The sequence below is a fragment of the Silurus meridionalis genome, chromosome 7, assembly GCF_014805685.1.
Source record: "Silurus meridionalis isolate SWU-2019-XX chromosome 7, ASM1480568v1, whole genome shotgun sequence".
Classification (NCBI taxonomy): Eukaryota; Metazoa; Chordata; class Actinopteri; order Siluriformes; family Siluridae; genus Silurus; species Silurus meridionalis.
In genome coordinates this window covers 10,324,220-10,338,524 of record NC_060890.1, presented here as the reverse complement: position 1 = coordinate 10,338,524, position 14,305 = coordinate 10,324,220, and the positions used below count along the sequence as shown (strand labels likewise).

The 14,305-nt window shown below is 39.8% G+C and overlaps 1 protein-coding gene across 1 annotated transcript in view; it reads left to right on the top strand.

The window, feature by feature from the left end:
* The window catches only part of LOC124388832 (interferon-induced protein with tetratricopeptide repeats 5-like), a 30,292-nt gene that overhangs the window by 5,683 nt on the left and 10,304 nt on the right, over positions 1-14,305 (top strand). The gene's annotated exons all lie outside the window — the stretch shown is intronic.

Sequence of the window (14,305 nt, the reverse complement as noted above, 5' to 3'; positions counted from 1 at the left end):
AGATGACATCCTTGTCACAGGACTGACTGAGCAGGACTGCCACAAAGCATCAGTGATTGTCTGCAATGTCCTGGCTCAGGCTGGATTTACAGCTTCACACCAGAAACTACAGTGGGTGAAGAGAAAGGTCTCATATCTGGGCCATGTGATCTCAGAAGGCCAACGTAAGATATCGCAGGACCGAGTGCAGCTTGTGACTAGGTTTTCAAGACCTCAGACTGTGAAACAGATGCAGAGCTTCTTGGGACTAGTGAACTGCTGCCGAGCATGGATCCCTGACTGCACACAGCATGATAAAGTTTTGCGTAGTGCTATTGATCACAAAGCTCCTCCATCACATCTTATTCTGTGGACTCATGAGATGACTGACAGTTTTGCTGCCCTCAAGAAGGCTATACAGTCTGCCCCAGCTCTAGGTCTTCCAAATTATGCTAAGCCTTTTTACCTCTGTGCACGAACTTGGTGGTACGGCTGCGGGGATCCTAGCCCAGGAACACGGTGACAGATATCGGCCTGTTGCGTATCTTTCCAAATCTTTAGACAATATAGCACAAGGGTTGCCCTCGTGCTTGCGTGCAGTGGCTGCTGCAGCTCTGATGGTCCGGGATGCTGAGAAAACGGTGCTGTCACATCCTTTGATACTGTACACCTCACATCAGGTAACAGCTATTTTACACAACATATGACAGCACAACGTAGATCTGGTTATGAGACCACGCTCTTGGCAACGGAAATCTTAACTATTAAGCCTCTTCTCAGCCGCATTCAGCTGTAGTAGCTCTGCGTGATCTGCTAGACGATATTGACGTAGATGGTTTTGACGACACACATGATTGCCTTAAACACATTGAACAAGAGACCTCTTGTAGGCCCGATCTTTTAGATATGGCCCTGGAAGAGGGGGATTGTCTATATGTAGATGTTCATGTTCAAAACCTTCTGATGATGTGTATTTATGTGGCTATGCGGTTGTAAGATTACCTGATGTAATAGTTGAAGCGAAATCATTACCATACACATCAGCACAAGCTGCAGAGTTGGTCACACTTACAAGAGCATGTCAGTTGTCTGAAGGTAAAGTAGTGACTATATACACTGATTCTAAGTATGCTTATGGTGTTGTGCATGATTTTGCCGAAACATGGAAGCAAAGAGACTTCAAAACAGCTGATGGAAAGCCCATAGCACATTTTTATCTCATAGGCGACTTTTTAAAAGCTGTTCAACTACCTGCCAAAGTGGCCATAGTTACACATATGCCACCTGTAGGAAATTTGAGATATCTGTTGGTTATAGTTGACAGATTCAGTAAGTGGCCAGAAGCATTTGCGTGTGTGAGAGAGAATGTTAAAACGGTTGTCAAAATATTAACAAAAGAGATCATCTCTAGGTTTGGTATTCCTAGTGTGATTGAACGTGATAACGGCACACTTTTTGCTTCTAAAGTAACACAACTTTTGGCTAAAAGCTTAGTATTTTAATATTCCCTATCACCCACAGTCAGCTGGAGTGGTAGAGAGAACAAACAGAACCAGTAAGGAACGTGTTACTGAAGACTGCATTGAAACAGGCCGAAATTAGACTGTTGTTCTCCCGGTAGTACTCACAGAAATGAGAATGACCCTATCTTCAACAAAACTAACCTTTGAAAGTTTTAGGTTCTAACCTTTCTTGACCCCATGGGTCAGGGGACGCACTGGCATTTCTTCCTTAGGTAAAATGGAAGTGATGGTGGACGACTACATTTCTGCCCTGGTTGAGAAATTGAATTCTATCAGTGCTGATGTCTCACTAACTCTTCCTCTGCCTACAGATAAGCCAACACACCCTTTTGTGCCTAATCAGCAGGTCCTGATAAGAAGTCTGAAGCCTACCATGGTCGTTTAGCTGAAGTATCTGGGTCCAGCGAATGTTCTAGCTGTAACCAGAACTGGAGTTCTGACTGATTATCAGCCACAGTGGATACACGCAAGCAGGATCAAAACAGCGGCTACTTATTCTATGCACTAATTGGTCTGTTGGCCTAAGAAGCCTACCTAAGTGAGTATTCAGGGCTGAAACAGTTGAGAGCCCACGGAAAGATCCTTTCTTTATAGTAGAAAGGGGGCCACCTCTGGGGTGAAGATCTGACTCACTTGACTGTTTAGTTTAGCTCACCCTGATACCTGCTCTAGGTCTAAATTCTATAACAATATGTGCATAGTTGTAACTAGACTCCGAATTTTTCTTATTCTCTTTGAATACATTATTCAGTGAGAAGAAACTGTTATGTATACCTTATAATACTGCTAATAGACATACTGAACAAGCACTGAGAAATAAATGTCTCATGATGTCTTGGAGAACGTGAAACAACTGCTGAACAAAGTTTTTTTGAGAAGATTAAGAGTTTGTTTACAAGTGTTGAACACTATTTTGTTTTCTGTATGTTTTTGTTTGTCTTTATCTTTTCATTTGCAGTTTGTGTCACCGGTTCTGTTCCCCGGATGAACATCCTATGTTTTGGTGTGTGATGCTAAATCATAAATGATTTAAAGTGGCCATTGTTAGTGTTAAGATGGTTTTCACACTGTTTCACACACATTCCTTTGTCTGCTCAGTGTCTATAGAATATTTATGATGTTAGTCTGTAAGGTTTCTTTTCTCTGTATGTGTATAAATACGTTCTGCTACCTGCAATAAAGAGAAGAAGAGGAAGAACATGCATTCTGTGTGCTGTGTATTTCTTCTTCCCTGATATCAGAAAGGCACCACGGGCATAGCAGGTCATATGGAAAACCTCTCCAAGAATTAAGTTTCGTTTGGGCATGATAAAAATCTAACATACACCAACCGGAAAAAAAATCCAAAAATATATACAGAAAAAAAGATAATGTTTTTTGCTGTTGATGTATGTGTGTCTGTGTCTGTGTCTGTGTGTGTGTGTGTGTGTGTGTGTGTGTGTGTGTGTGTGTGTGTGTGTGTGTGTGTGTGTGTGTTCTTGTTCTCCTATCCCTGTGGGGACTTCGACCTGAATGCACACTGACTCATGGGGACCCATGTCACTGTGGTGACCCATATCACCGTGGGGACCTAAACTGAGGTCCCCATCGGCAAAGCCATACAAGCACCTCGCAAACAGTGTCTAGACACGCCCAGTGAGGTTTTCTCTGAAGACCCCATGGGGTCCATTTTCAAGACAAAATCTGTGTGACTGTGTAATCTATGCGACCTAGAGGTCACACACGGTATTGCCGACCCACCGTTACATTGTTCTGGAAGTGTGTGTCACGTCCTTCCCACTCTCTAGCGCCATCTATCGGTCAATAATAAAATATAAATGTAATGTATATTACACAATAGATTATTATTCTATTTAATTAAAAATGTATATTAATTTATAAAATTAACGAAATTAAATACATTTACTGATTATGCACCAGAATGAAACTTCAGGGTACACTGAGCCACAAATTATGTTATTACTGAGCGAATAATTTTTGTTATATTACATGAAAATGCATTAAATAATTTGAATATAATAGATCTGTTAAAACTGAAGCCCTTAATGTAATTTATTGTGGATCTGTCTATATTTAAACACTCATTATTAATGGCAATAGGAAATTATTCAAAAACTCCAGGTTTTTCAACTCCAGGTATTCAACTCCAGGTTTTTCAGTCCTAATTTCGCATGGACTGTTGTATGCCAGGGGAATCTACATTAATTACTTGTCAATTTAGGTTCAAAAATACTTTAATGTGATTTGGTTAATGGAATATATTATTATTATTAGTAGTAGTCATTTATTATAATTGTATTAAATCATGATAATTAAATGATAATACACTTTTTTCCCTTTCTGGCTAAGCCTATCTGCATACATAAAACAGAATTCACAAAGAGTTTACTTTCAACAGATCACTAATAAACTTCCAAAAAAAAAATGTTTAACAAACCACCAGGTAATAATATACAATCGTTGTACCTAAAATTGCCAACTGCTATTTTAACTCTACTGGATTATCTTTTTGATATTTCACTACAATATATACAAATCGTCCCCCAGTTACGATGCAAATATGCTACGACAACTCCATTGTAAGTCAAAAATATCGTAAGTTGAAGATGGTAGTATGACTATGACAACCTTTTCAGCTTCATGCTGATTTATAATTTTTATTTTCTGCTCTAAACTGTTGGCTTTCCTCTTCTTATCACTACCTGCACTAGACATACTTGGGCATTTGGGACATACTAACCAAAGACATGCTTTTATCACTTAAATTGCTGTTTGAACCCATTTTAAACAGATAGAAATTCAAACTAAGACAACTTCACTCCGTTGAGCGCTAGAGAGAGTGGGGCATCTCAAAGCTGCACGTCCAATGTATTGTACATCGTACAAGAAAGCCTGTGCCTGTTGTGCCAAATATTTTTACAATTTTGTCGTATCGCTATCTGCATCTTAACATCAAAAAATTGTAAGTCGAACCATTGTAACTCTGGGATTATGTGTATTAGATAACTACAGACATTCGGCAAAGCTCTGTGCTCTTTCAAGGCCTTAAAAGTGAACTACTAACATACTATTTTCATACAAATGTTTCATGACTTTATTATAAATGTATAAATTCATTCTAATTGCTAACAACTTAGATAAGAGAGCTACTCATTATACCCTTAGTCCATATCTGACAGACTCTGGCTAGTAGTGATGCCATGATATAGCTTTGGCATGACCTAATGGAGAAAGGGAGAATGGGGCCAGATACATATCTCTTTATAAAGCTAAAGAGGTAAATAGTACAGATATAATCTAATCTGGATCCAAATTTATAAAAACTACTGATCCAGCATCAAGATGTTAGTGCTGCTCATGGAGTATAGGGGCAATGATTTGCTAGCAACATGGCTAAAGCCTCTGTAAGGTGCACACAGGTGGACTATATTCTATGCACGAGATGCAACTCTAAAGAGATTAAAGACTGTAAAGTGTGGGGAAGGGACAGTGTAGCTAGACAGCATCAGATGGTGGTCTGAAGGATGGCCCTGGAATTAAAGAAGAAGAGGAGGAGAGTGAAGACTAAAAGAAGAATAAGATGGTGGAAACTGAAGGAAGAAGACTGTAGTGTGAGATTCAGGGAAGAGGTCAGACAGGGGCTCGGTGGTGGTAAAGAGGTGCTGGATGATTGGGCAACTACTGCAGAAGTGATAAGGGAGACAGCTAGAAAGGTACTTGGTGTGACATCTGGAAATAAAAAGGAAGACAAAGAGACGTGGTGGTGGAATGAGGAAGTGCAGGAGAGCATAAGGAGAAAAAAGGTTGGCAAAACAGAATTGGGATCGGCAAAATGATGAGAAAAGTAGGCAGGAGTACAAGGAGATGTGGCAGAAGGTAAAGAGGGATGTGGCGAAAGCCAAGGAAAAGGCATATGAGGAGCTGTATGAGAAGTTGTACACTAAGCAGGGAAAAGGATTTGTACCGATTGGCCAGGCAGTGAGGCTGAGCTGGGATGGATTTGCTGCAAGTTAGAACAGTAAAGGATGGAGATGGAAATGTGTTGACTAGTGAGGAGAGTGTGTTAAGAAGATCGAGGGAGTATTTTGAGCAGCTGGTAAATGAGGAAAATGAGAGAGAGAGAAGGTTGGATGGTGTGGAGTTGGTGAAGCAGGACATGGATAGGATTAGTAAGGAGGAAGTGAGAGAAGCAATTAAGAGAATGAAGAGTGGAAAGTCAGTTGGACCAGATGACATACTGGTAGAAGCATGGATAGGTTTAGGTGAGATGGCAGTGGAGTTTTTAACAAGATTGTTTAACAGGATTTTGGAAGGTGAGAGGATGCCTGAGGAATGGAGAAGCAGTGTGCTGGTACCGATCTTTAAGAACAAGGGGGATGTGATTCATAGGCCCCCACAAGGTTGTAGGTTCAAGCCCTGGCATTGCCAAGGTAATATTTGTATTGCCATGTTGCTTCATTAGGCTTAATGACTGTTTGTGCAAGTTAGTAATGGTAGCTCAGTGGGTAAGTAGATGGTTTACTGATTAGTAAGTCCCCACAAGGTTGTGGGGTCAAACCCTGGCTTTTCTAAGGTCAAGTTATTATTATGGCCTGAGCACCAAAAGGTGAGAAGCCCTATTGTTTTTGCACGGGTTTATTATTAGGGCCCGAGCACCGAGGAGCAGGCCAGAATGGCCTGCACCGAAAGGTTTGAAGCCCTATTGTTTTCTTCAGAATTATTATTTTTAGGGCCCGAGCACTGAGGAGCAGGCCAGAATGGCCTGCACCGAAAGGTGCAAAGCCCTATTGTTTTTGTTAGAATTTATTATAATTTTATATTTATAGGCACACACGTCAGAGTCGTTCGTCACTAGGACCGGGCAAAGGCTGAAATACGGGCGTGGCAGGGGGGCTCTGTAGCGCCCCCTGTAATGCAAAAACAAACATTGGTGCACAGATCGGGAAATTATGTACGCACGTGCACGAGAGTTGGTACGCATATAGATCTCATCAGGTAGTATGTCACGTGACTTACATCTTGCAACACGTAGATGATACTATGTATAGAGACACTAGCTAGGAGTGTGCGCTACTTCTGTATTTTTGTTAGTTTAGAGTAGGTAAGCTAGGGCGTGTAGAGGCGCCGGAAGATTGTTTTGTTTGGAGTTAGGTTAGTGGTTTATTACTAAGTTAGTTGGGTTTTGTTTTATTCTGTTCTTTTTTTTTGAGCCACTCTCTGCCTCTCTCTCCTGTGGGATTATCTATTATGTTTTGGTTTTTGACTAGTGTGTAAATATTGTATATACTTTGCCATATGTTCCTCAAAGCATTTCAATAAATCCTTTTATATTATACTTAGTTTACATGTCCTTTTCCCTGGCCTATTCACAGAATGGATCACAGTATGAATGTTACAGCTTCAAACCCTAGACGTATAAAAAGAAGTCGTAACATTTAATGGGGACTCGTCCGGGATAAATGTCCCAAATAGTTTAAAACTACTGTGGCCATTTTGTGAATTCTGGTGGAAACGGACCGTGTTTGAGTTGGTATAACGAGGTGATGTTCGTGTGTGCTTGCGTGGAATTACGGAGTAGTGTCTGTTTGCTGGCTGTGCCTCGCAACCATGTTTAGCCTGTCGGATTTCATTGTTGCTCCTTCATTAGAGCAGATTGATCTATGTTGGAAGCCAGATTTATTCCTGATGGCTGACCACTATCGGATCGTTGTAAATAGACAAGGTCTTAAAAGAGACATAAAGAGTGAAATACTAAAGCGCTTGGTAGAGTTAAGAATACTCCCCATGTCAGACACGGCTGAAGGTGAGGATACCGGCCAGGTTGTAAGCCGTAGTGACGTTGTTGTTGGGCCTCTCACTGTTGGAGATGAGGATCCACAGAGTGGCATAGCTGATGCTGCAGCGGAGGGGCAGCCCGAAGCTAAGGCCGGCTTGCCGCCCTTTGATCCATTCTCTCCCAGCTCTGTTGACTCTAGAGGGGATGCGCGACTGAAAGTCCGCCTGGCTACAATCTGACATCCAGGAGAGAGCCCAAACACGTCAGGCTGAGATAGCCATGCGTCTGGAGGTGCGCAGGCTTGAAATAGAGGCTGACACACAGGTAAGGCTGCGACAGCTGGATCTGGAGGCGATGAAAGTGGCTGCTGCTGGGTCCACTGCGCAGCCGACCCCGCAAGAGTCTAATGCTCCTCCTCCGGTTGAATTATCCTCGCCTAAATTGCATTAGTACCCCAATTTAGAGAATCTGAAGTAGATTCTTAATTCAATGCTTTCGAGCGAATCACTACTTCCCTTCGCTGGCCTAAAGAGAAGAGTTTAAACTATGAGACCGTAAAATCTGCTATCCTTCGTGCATATGAGCTAGTTCCAGAAGCATTTAGGCAGAAATTTAAGGGCCATAAAAAGAATTCTACACAAACCTTTGTAGAGTTCGCACGAGACAAAGGAATACTGTGCGATAAGTGGTGCACTGCTAGCAAAGTGAAAAATATTGATTCGATGCGAGAACTTGTCTTGTTAAAAGAGTTTAAAAGTTTTCTGCCGGAACGTGTTGTAGTTTACCTGAACGAACAGAAAGTAACTTCTTTGTCACATGCAGCTGTGTTAGCGGACGAGTTCGTTTTAACATATAAAACTGTTTTCACTTCCGTGCACGCTGAGAAGTTTTCATTCTAAATCCAATCCACCGCGACCTCAGGAAAATCGTGAGTGTTTCTATTGCCATAAATCTGGTCATGTAATAGCTGATTGTTTGGCGTTAAAACGTAAAACGCAATCCCAACCTAAAAGTGTTGGATTCATAAAAACTCTTAACTCAGCCGTTGCTGTGCCTTGTGAAAAAAGGATTGATGACAGTTACACTCCTTTTATTTTTAAAGGGCTCATTTCTTTGACGGGTAATTGTGAGGACCAGAAAGAAATAAAAATGCTTAGAGACACGGGTGCGATGCAGTCATTTATTGTAGCAGAGAAATGTAATTTTTCGGATGAAACCTCCTGTGGTTCGAGTGTCATCGTAAAGGGTATTGAGATGGGTTGCGTAAAAGTGCCATTGCACCGAGTACATCTGCAGTGCGAATTATGTACCGGGTTTGGACCGATTGCTGTTCGTCCTTCTCTTTCAGTAACCGGTGTTGACTTTGTCCTTGGGAATGATTTGGCAGGTGGTAAAGTAATGCTTGTTTTAGAGGTTGTTGATAAACCTGATATTTTCTGTCAGTCAGAGGATGTGACTAACTCTGATGTTTTTCCTGTATGTGCGGTTACTCGCGCTCAGTCTCGAAATTTGGGTGATGTGGGTGATTTGTCTGATTCGTTTATTCTTCCACTTTTTTCTGACGGGAAACCTGGAAATTCTGATGTATCTGAAGAACACAAAGATAATTTGAAGAGTTCTAAAGTAGCTGTGACTGATGTAGGATTGTCAAAGCTGTCTTTATCTCGAGAGGAAATTATTGCTGCGCAGAAAAAGGACAAATCTCTTGTTCTTAGTTTTAATTCTGTTTCTTCTGATGTGATTAAAGACCAGAAAGTTGCCTATTTCATTGACAATGGCATGTTGATGAAAAAATGGTCCTCCAAAACGAATACGGAATTAGAACGGAATGCGGTGTATCAAATAGTTGTTCCCTCTCCTTATTGCCAGCAGGTTTTATTTCTAGCACATGATCATCCACTTGCAGGACATCTTGGAGTTACAAAGACGTACAATCGTGTCCTACAACACTTCTTTTGGCGAGGTTTAAAAAAGGATGTGGCAAGTTATTGCCGTGCTTGTCATGATTGTCAGTTGGCTGGAAAGCCGAATCAAGTCATTCCATCTACTCCACTGGTCCCCATACCAGCGATCGGTGAGCCGTTCGAACATGTGGTGGTAGACTGTGTTGGGCCGTTGCCAAAACATAATAGATAATCCCACAGGAGAGAGCGGCGGAGAGTGGCTCAAAAAAAAAGAACACAATAAAACAAAACCCAACTAACTCAGTAATAAACCACTAACCTAACTCCAAACAAAACAATCTTCCGGCGCTTCTACACGCCCTAGCTTACCTACTCTAAACTAACAAAAATACAGAAGTAGCACACACTCCTAGCTAGTGTCTCTATACAGAGTATCATCTACGTGTTGCAAGATGTAAGTCACGTGACATACTACCTGCCCAACACTCCTGTGGAAAACACAAGGGTTATTATGAAAAACGCAAAGTTATCAGAATATAAAGAAACAAGATAACTTTAACTTAACAAATATGTCAAAAGGGAAAAATACAAGAAACAGAATCAATGCTTCAAACACAACAATGCGAAAACAAATGGTGCTCTCCCTACCGCTCCTGCAGTCCTCTTTTTAAACTCCAGCAGCAGACCGGATTGGCCACAGGTGCAGTCAGGTCGCAAACGATGATTACCTCCCTAGCCAATAGCAATCCAAACAGAGAGGAACCTTGAGAAATTGAAAGGAAGGTGAACAAATAGAGAGAGAGACAAACACCCTACACACGAACATCCAATGGGACGTAACAGACCCGAACAACTTTCGCCCTCAAAAATATGAGCTCCGCCCAACAGGAAGTCAGCCATTTTGGTTTGTTTTATAAGTGTATGCGGTGAACTTTGAAATACTTCTCCTAGGGAATTCATGCGATTGACATCAAATGTGGTGAACATGATGCCGAGACATTGGACTTTGCTAAATTGCGAGGGGATTTTTGATATCAAATTTATGGCGAATTCAAAGAAAAGGAAGTGTCTAATATCATAGCAAAAATGTCTTATTCGGATGGCATGTGGTGTGTATGTTCAGCCAAGGATTCTGATTGCGTCGATGTGCCTATTGTGAATCTCGGACATAGCGCCACCAACAGGCGCAAGGAAGTGTGTCAGTCACAAAAGGTGGATTTTTTGACAGTTGCATGTGGTGAACTTTTAAATACTCCTCCTAGGATATTTATGCAATTGACACCAAAAGTGGTCAACATGATGCTGAGACATTGCTAAGGGATTTTTGATATCTCGAAAGATGTTCCCATGGCAACGCGTCAAACTTTACTTTCATTTTAGGCATATTTAAGGTTTTTGCCGTGCTTAGATTAACTTGAAATTTGACACATACATCACATTTGTCGGCTGTTAAGTGTGGACAAAAAAGGTCAGACAAAGGTGTCTCTTAAGTGGCTCACTAGCGCCCCCGTTTGTTTAAATTGTGGGGTTTCTTTTACCTACAGTCCCCAAATGGGTCAGTAACAACATAAAATAGTCCACTGATATTTACCCACTTGATGCACTTGCCCATCGTGCATTGTTTTCTGGGAAGCACAGTATAGCGATACACAACCGTGCGAGGGCCCGCCATCGCTGCTTGCAGCTATATTTTCTCTTTTGAAAACTAATAGTTTGTCTACTATGTGACATTAGACCAGGGGTCGGCAACCCAAAATGTTGAAAGAGCCATATTGACCAAAAAAAAAAAAAAAAAATCTGTCTGGAGCCGCAAAAAATTAAACGCCTTATATAAGCCTTATAATGAAGGTAATGTAAGCGTCTATATTACCCCCTTAGTATCAAAATGATAAGTAGGCTACAAATACATAGTGAGCATTCATGATTAAATGTTTATTTTCCCTGCAGCGCATCCTGGAGAGAATGACGCACCACGTGACTACTCTGCTGTACGATGGTGTTTTAAGTTTAACTTCCATTATAATTTTAATGTATTATGTTTCATTGCATTGATGAAATTAAAGAAATACAATAAAGAAATCTGATTTTTGATGTCATTTTTACTTTAGGATTCGAAAATACAACAAAATGTGCAACGTGCATAGGCCATAGAAACGTGTTTCGCAGTTTTTTTTTGACGTAAATCTTCGTTGACAGAAATGTTGAAATTAAATATTTATTATACACATTTTTACAACGTTGAAAAACGTTAAGAATGTTTATTAATTTATATCGTACTGAAATAATATTATATTATATATATATATATATATATATATATATATTTTTTTTTTTTGAAAAAGCTCCAGGGAGCCACTAGGGCGGCGCTTAAGAGCCGCATGCGGCTCTAGAGCCGCGGGTTGCCGACCCCCGCATTAGACTGTAAATCTAATTGTTATTTAAAGAGACCTGTTCAAAAAATAGCTTTATTTCTTTGTTTTTTTTTAATGACTTGTTTGGACTACTTTTAATATGAGTTACATGGTGTTAAAATATGGCAAAGAAGCCATGTTGGTTCATTAGGCTTATTGACTGCTTGCACCATTCAGAAGTGGTAGCTCAGTGGGTAAGCAAATGATTTACCGATTATCAAGGCACCACAAGGTTTTAGGTTCAAACCCTGCCATTGCCAAGGTAATATTTGTATTTCTCTTTTGAAATCTAATAGTTTTTCTACTTTGTGACATTAGACTGTAAATCTATTTGTTATTTAAATAGACCTGTTCAAAATATTGCTTTATTTCTTCATCTTTTTTGAAAGACTTGTTTGGCCTACTTTTAATGTTACATGCAGTGTTGGGCAACGTTACTTTTAAAAGTAATGCATTACAATATTGAGTTACTCCCCAAAAAAGTAACTAATTACGTTACTTGGTTACTTTTTATGGAAAGTTATATATTACTTGTATCTCTTTCATGCCTTACAGGTGTAACAGATGTAATATAGATAATTTGCCATTAAGAAATAAGTTATATTAGGGCAAAAGACATGTCTTAAACATTTAAAATGCTTAATAACCTCTTAGAGAACAATAAGATGATCGACTAACTTTTAACCACAGGGCTGAACACTTTCCAGTCGCACTTCTGTACACTGCTTTGCAATCTGCCTTCGCCGTCAGGAATGTAACTATCGTTTGTGTATATAGGGTTAATGGTGTGGGCTGCACACCGGTGATGTGGAGGGAGAACATACCTTTCGCTGTCCTCTCGTAAACCATCGTGCAATTCCGTAAATATGACCTCGTCCTCGTCTACATCATTCTCTGCTTCATCATCAGCTTGAAACATTCTGAACGCTTTTACAAAGTGTGCGCTATTATCAGTGACCGTGACAGTTTATCTTCCCACAAAGAGCAAATGAGCTGTTAATTTGCTCTCTATCTCTGCTGCGATGGCATCGTACGTGTCTCCCACGGAGAACTTTTATTCTGAGCAGTCAATAGATCTACAGTGGTGGAAAGGTGGCAAAAGTTTTCTATATTTCTGTCTCCATTTCCATATATGCAACATTGCATAATGTTGCATATATTCAACATTACACACACACACACACACACACACACACACACACACACACACACACACACACATATATATCTGTAGTGCTGTGCTTTGCATGCAGATGTTTTTTTTTTTTTAAGTGGTATTTTTTTGCAGTTGACAAGAGCTTTTTACCAACACATAATCTACACTTAACCATTATTCTTTTCTCCTTTTCCTCGACTATTTCAAAATAATAAGAATACTACCATCACAATAATGTAATGCCCTGGTTCGCCATCTTCGCTTCTGACCAGCTTCTGTTCCCACGGCTCGCACGTATGAGTGCGCGATTCTACGTGACTACGTTTATTTTAATTTAGTATTTATTTTTTTATGCAAAATAATTTAACTGAAAAGTAACTCGCATTACTTTTTTTTAAAAGTAACTCAGATATTAATGTGTACATTTATAAAGTAACGCGCTACTTTACTCGTTACTCCAGAAAAGTAATATTATTACGTAACGCACGTTACTTGTAACGCGTTACCCCCAACACTGATTACATGGTGTTGAATTATGGAAAATAGGCCATGTTGGTTTATTAGGTTTATTGACTGCTTGCACAAGGGAGAAGTGGTAGCTCAGTGGGTAAGGATATGGTTTACTGTGTAGCAAGTCCCCACATGATTGTTGGTTCAAGCCTCGGTATTGCCAAGGTAAAATTTTAATTTCTTTTTTGAAATCTAATAGTTTTTCTACATTGTGACGTTAGACTGTAAATCTATTTGTTATTTAAAGAGACCTGTTTAAAAATTGCTTTATTTCTTTCATCTTTTTTAAAAGACTTGTTTGGCCTACTTTTAATATAAGTTACATGGTGTTGAAGTATGGAAAAGAAGTCATGTTGGTATATTAGGCTTATTGACTGCTTGCACAAGATAGAAGTGGAAGCTAAGTGGGTAAGGAGCTGGTTTATTGATTAGCAAGTCCCCACAAGATTGTGGGTTCAAACACTGGCATCAACAAGGTAATATTTTTATTTATCTTTTGAAATCTAATAGTTTGTCTAATATGTGACATTAATCTGTAAATCTATTTGGTAATTAACGAGACCTGTTTAAAAGACTGCTTTATTTCTTTGTCTTTTTTGAACAACTTGTTTGGCCTACTATTAATATGAGTTACATGGTGTTAAAGTATGGCAAAGAAGCCATTTTGGTTTATTAGGCTTATTGACTGGCTGTGCAATTTAAAAATGGTAGCTCAGTGAGTAAGGTGTTGGTTTACCGATTAGCTGGTCCCCACAAGGTTTGGTGTTCAAACCCCAGCATTGACAAGGTAAAATATTTATTGCTCTTTTGAAATCTAATAGTTTGTCTACTTTGTGACATTAAACTGTAACTCTATTTGTTATTTAAAGAGACCTGTTTAAAACATTGCTTTATTTCTTCATTTATTTCTTCAAGACTTGTATGGCCTACTTTTAATATGTTACATGGTGTTAAAGTATGAAAAAGAAGCCATATTGGTTCATTAGGCTTATTGACTGCTTGTACAAGTCAGAAGTGGTAGCTCAGTGGGTAAGGTATTGGTTTAC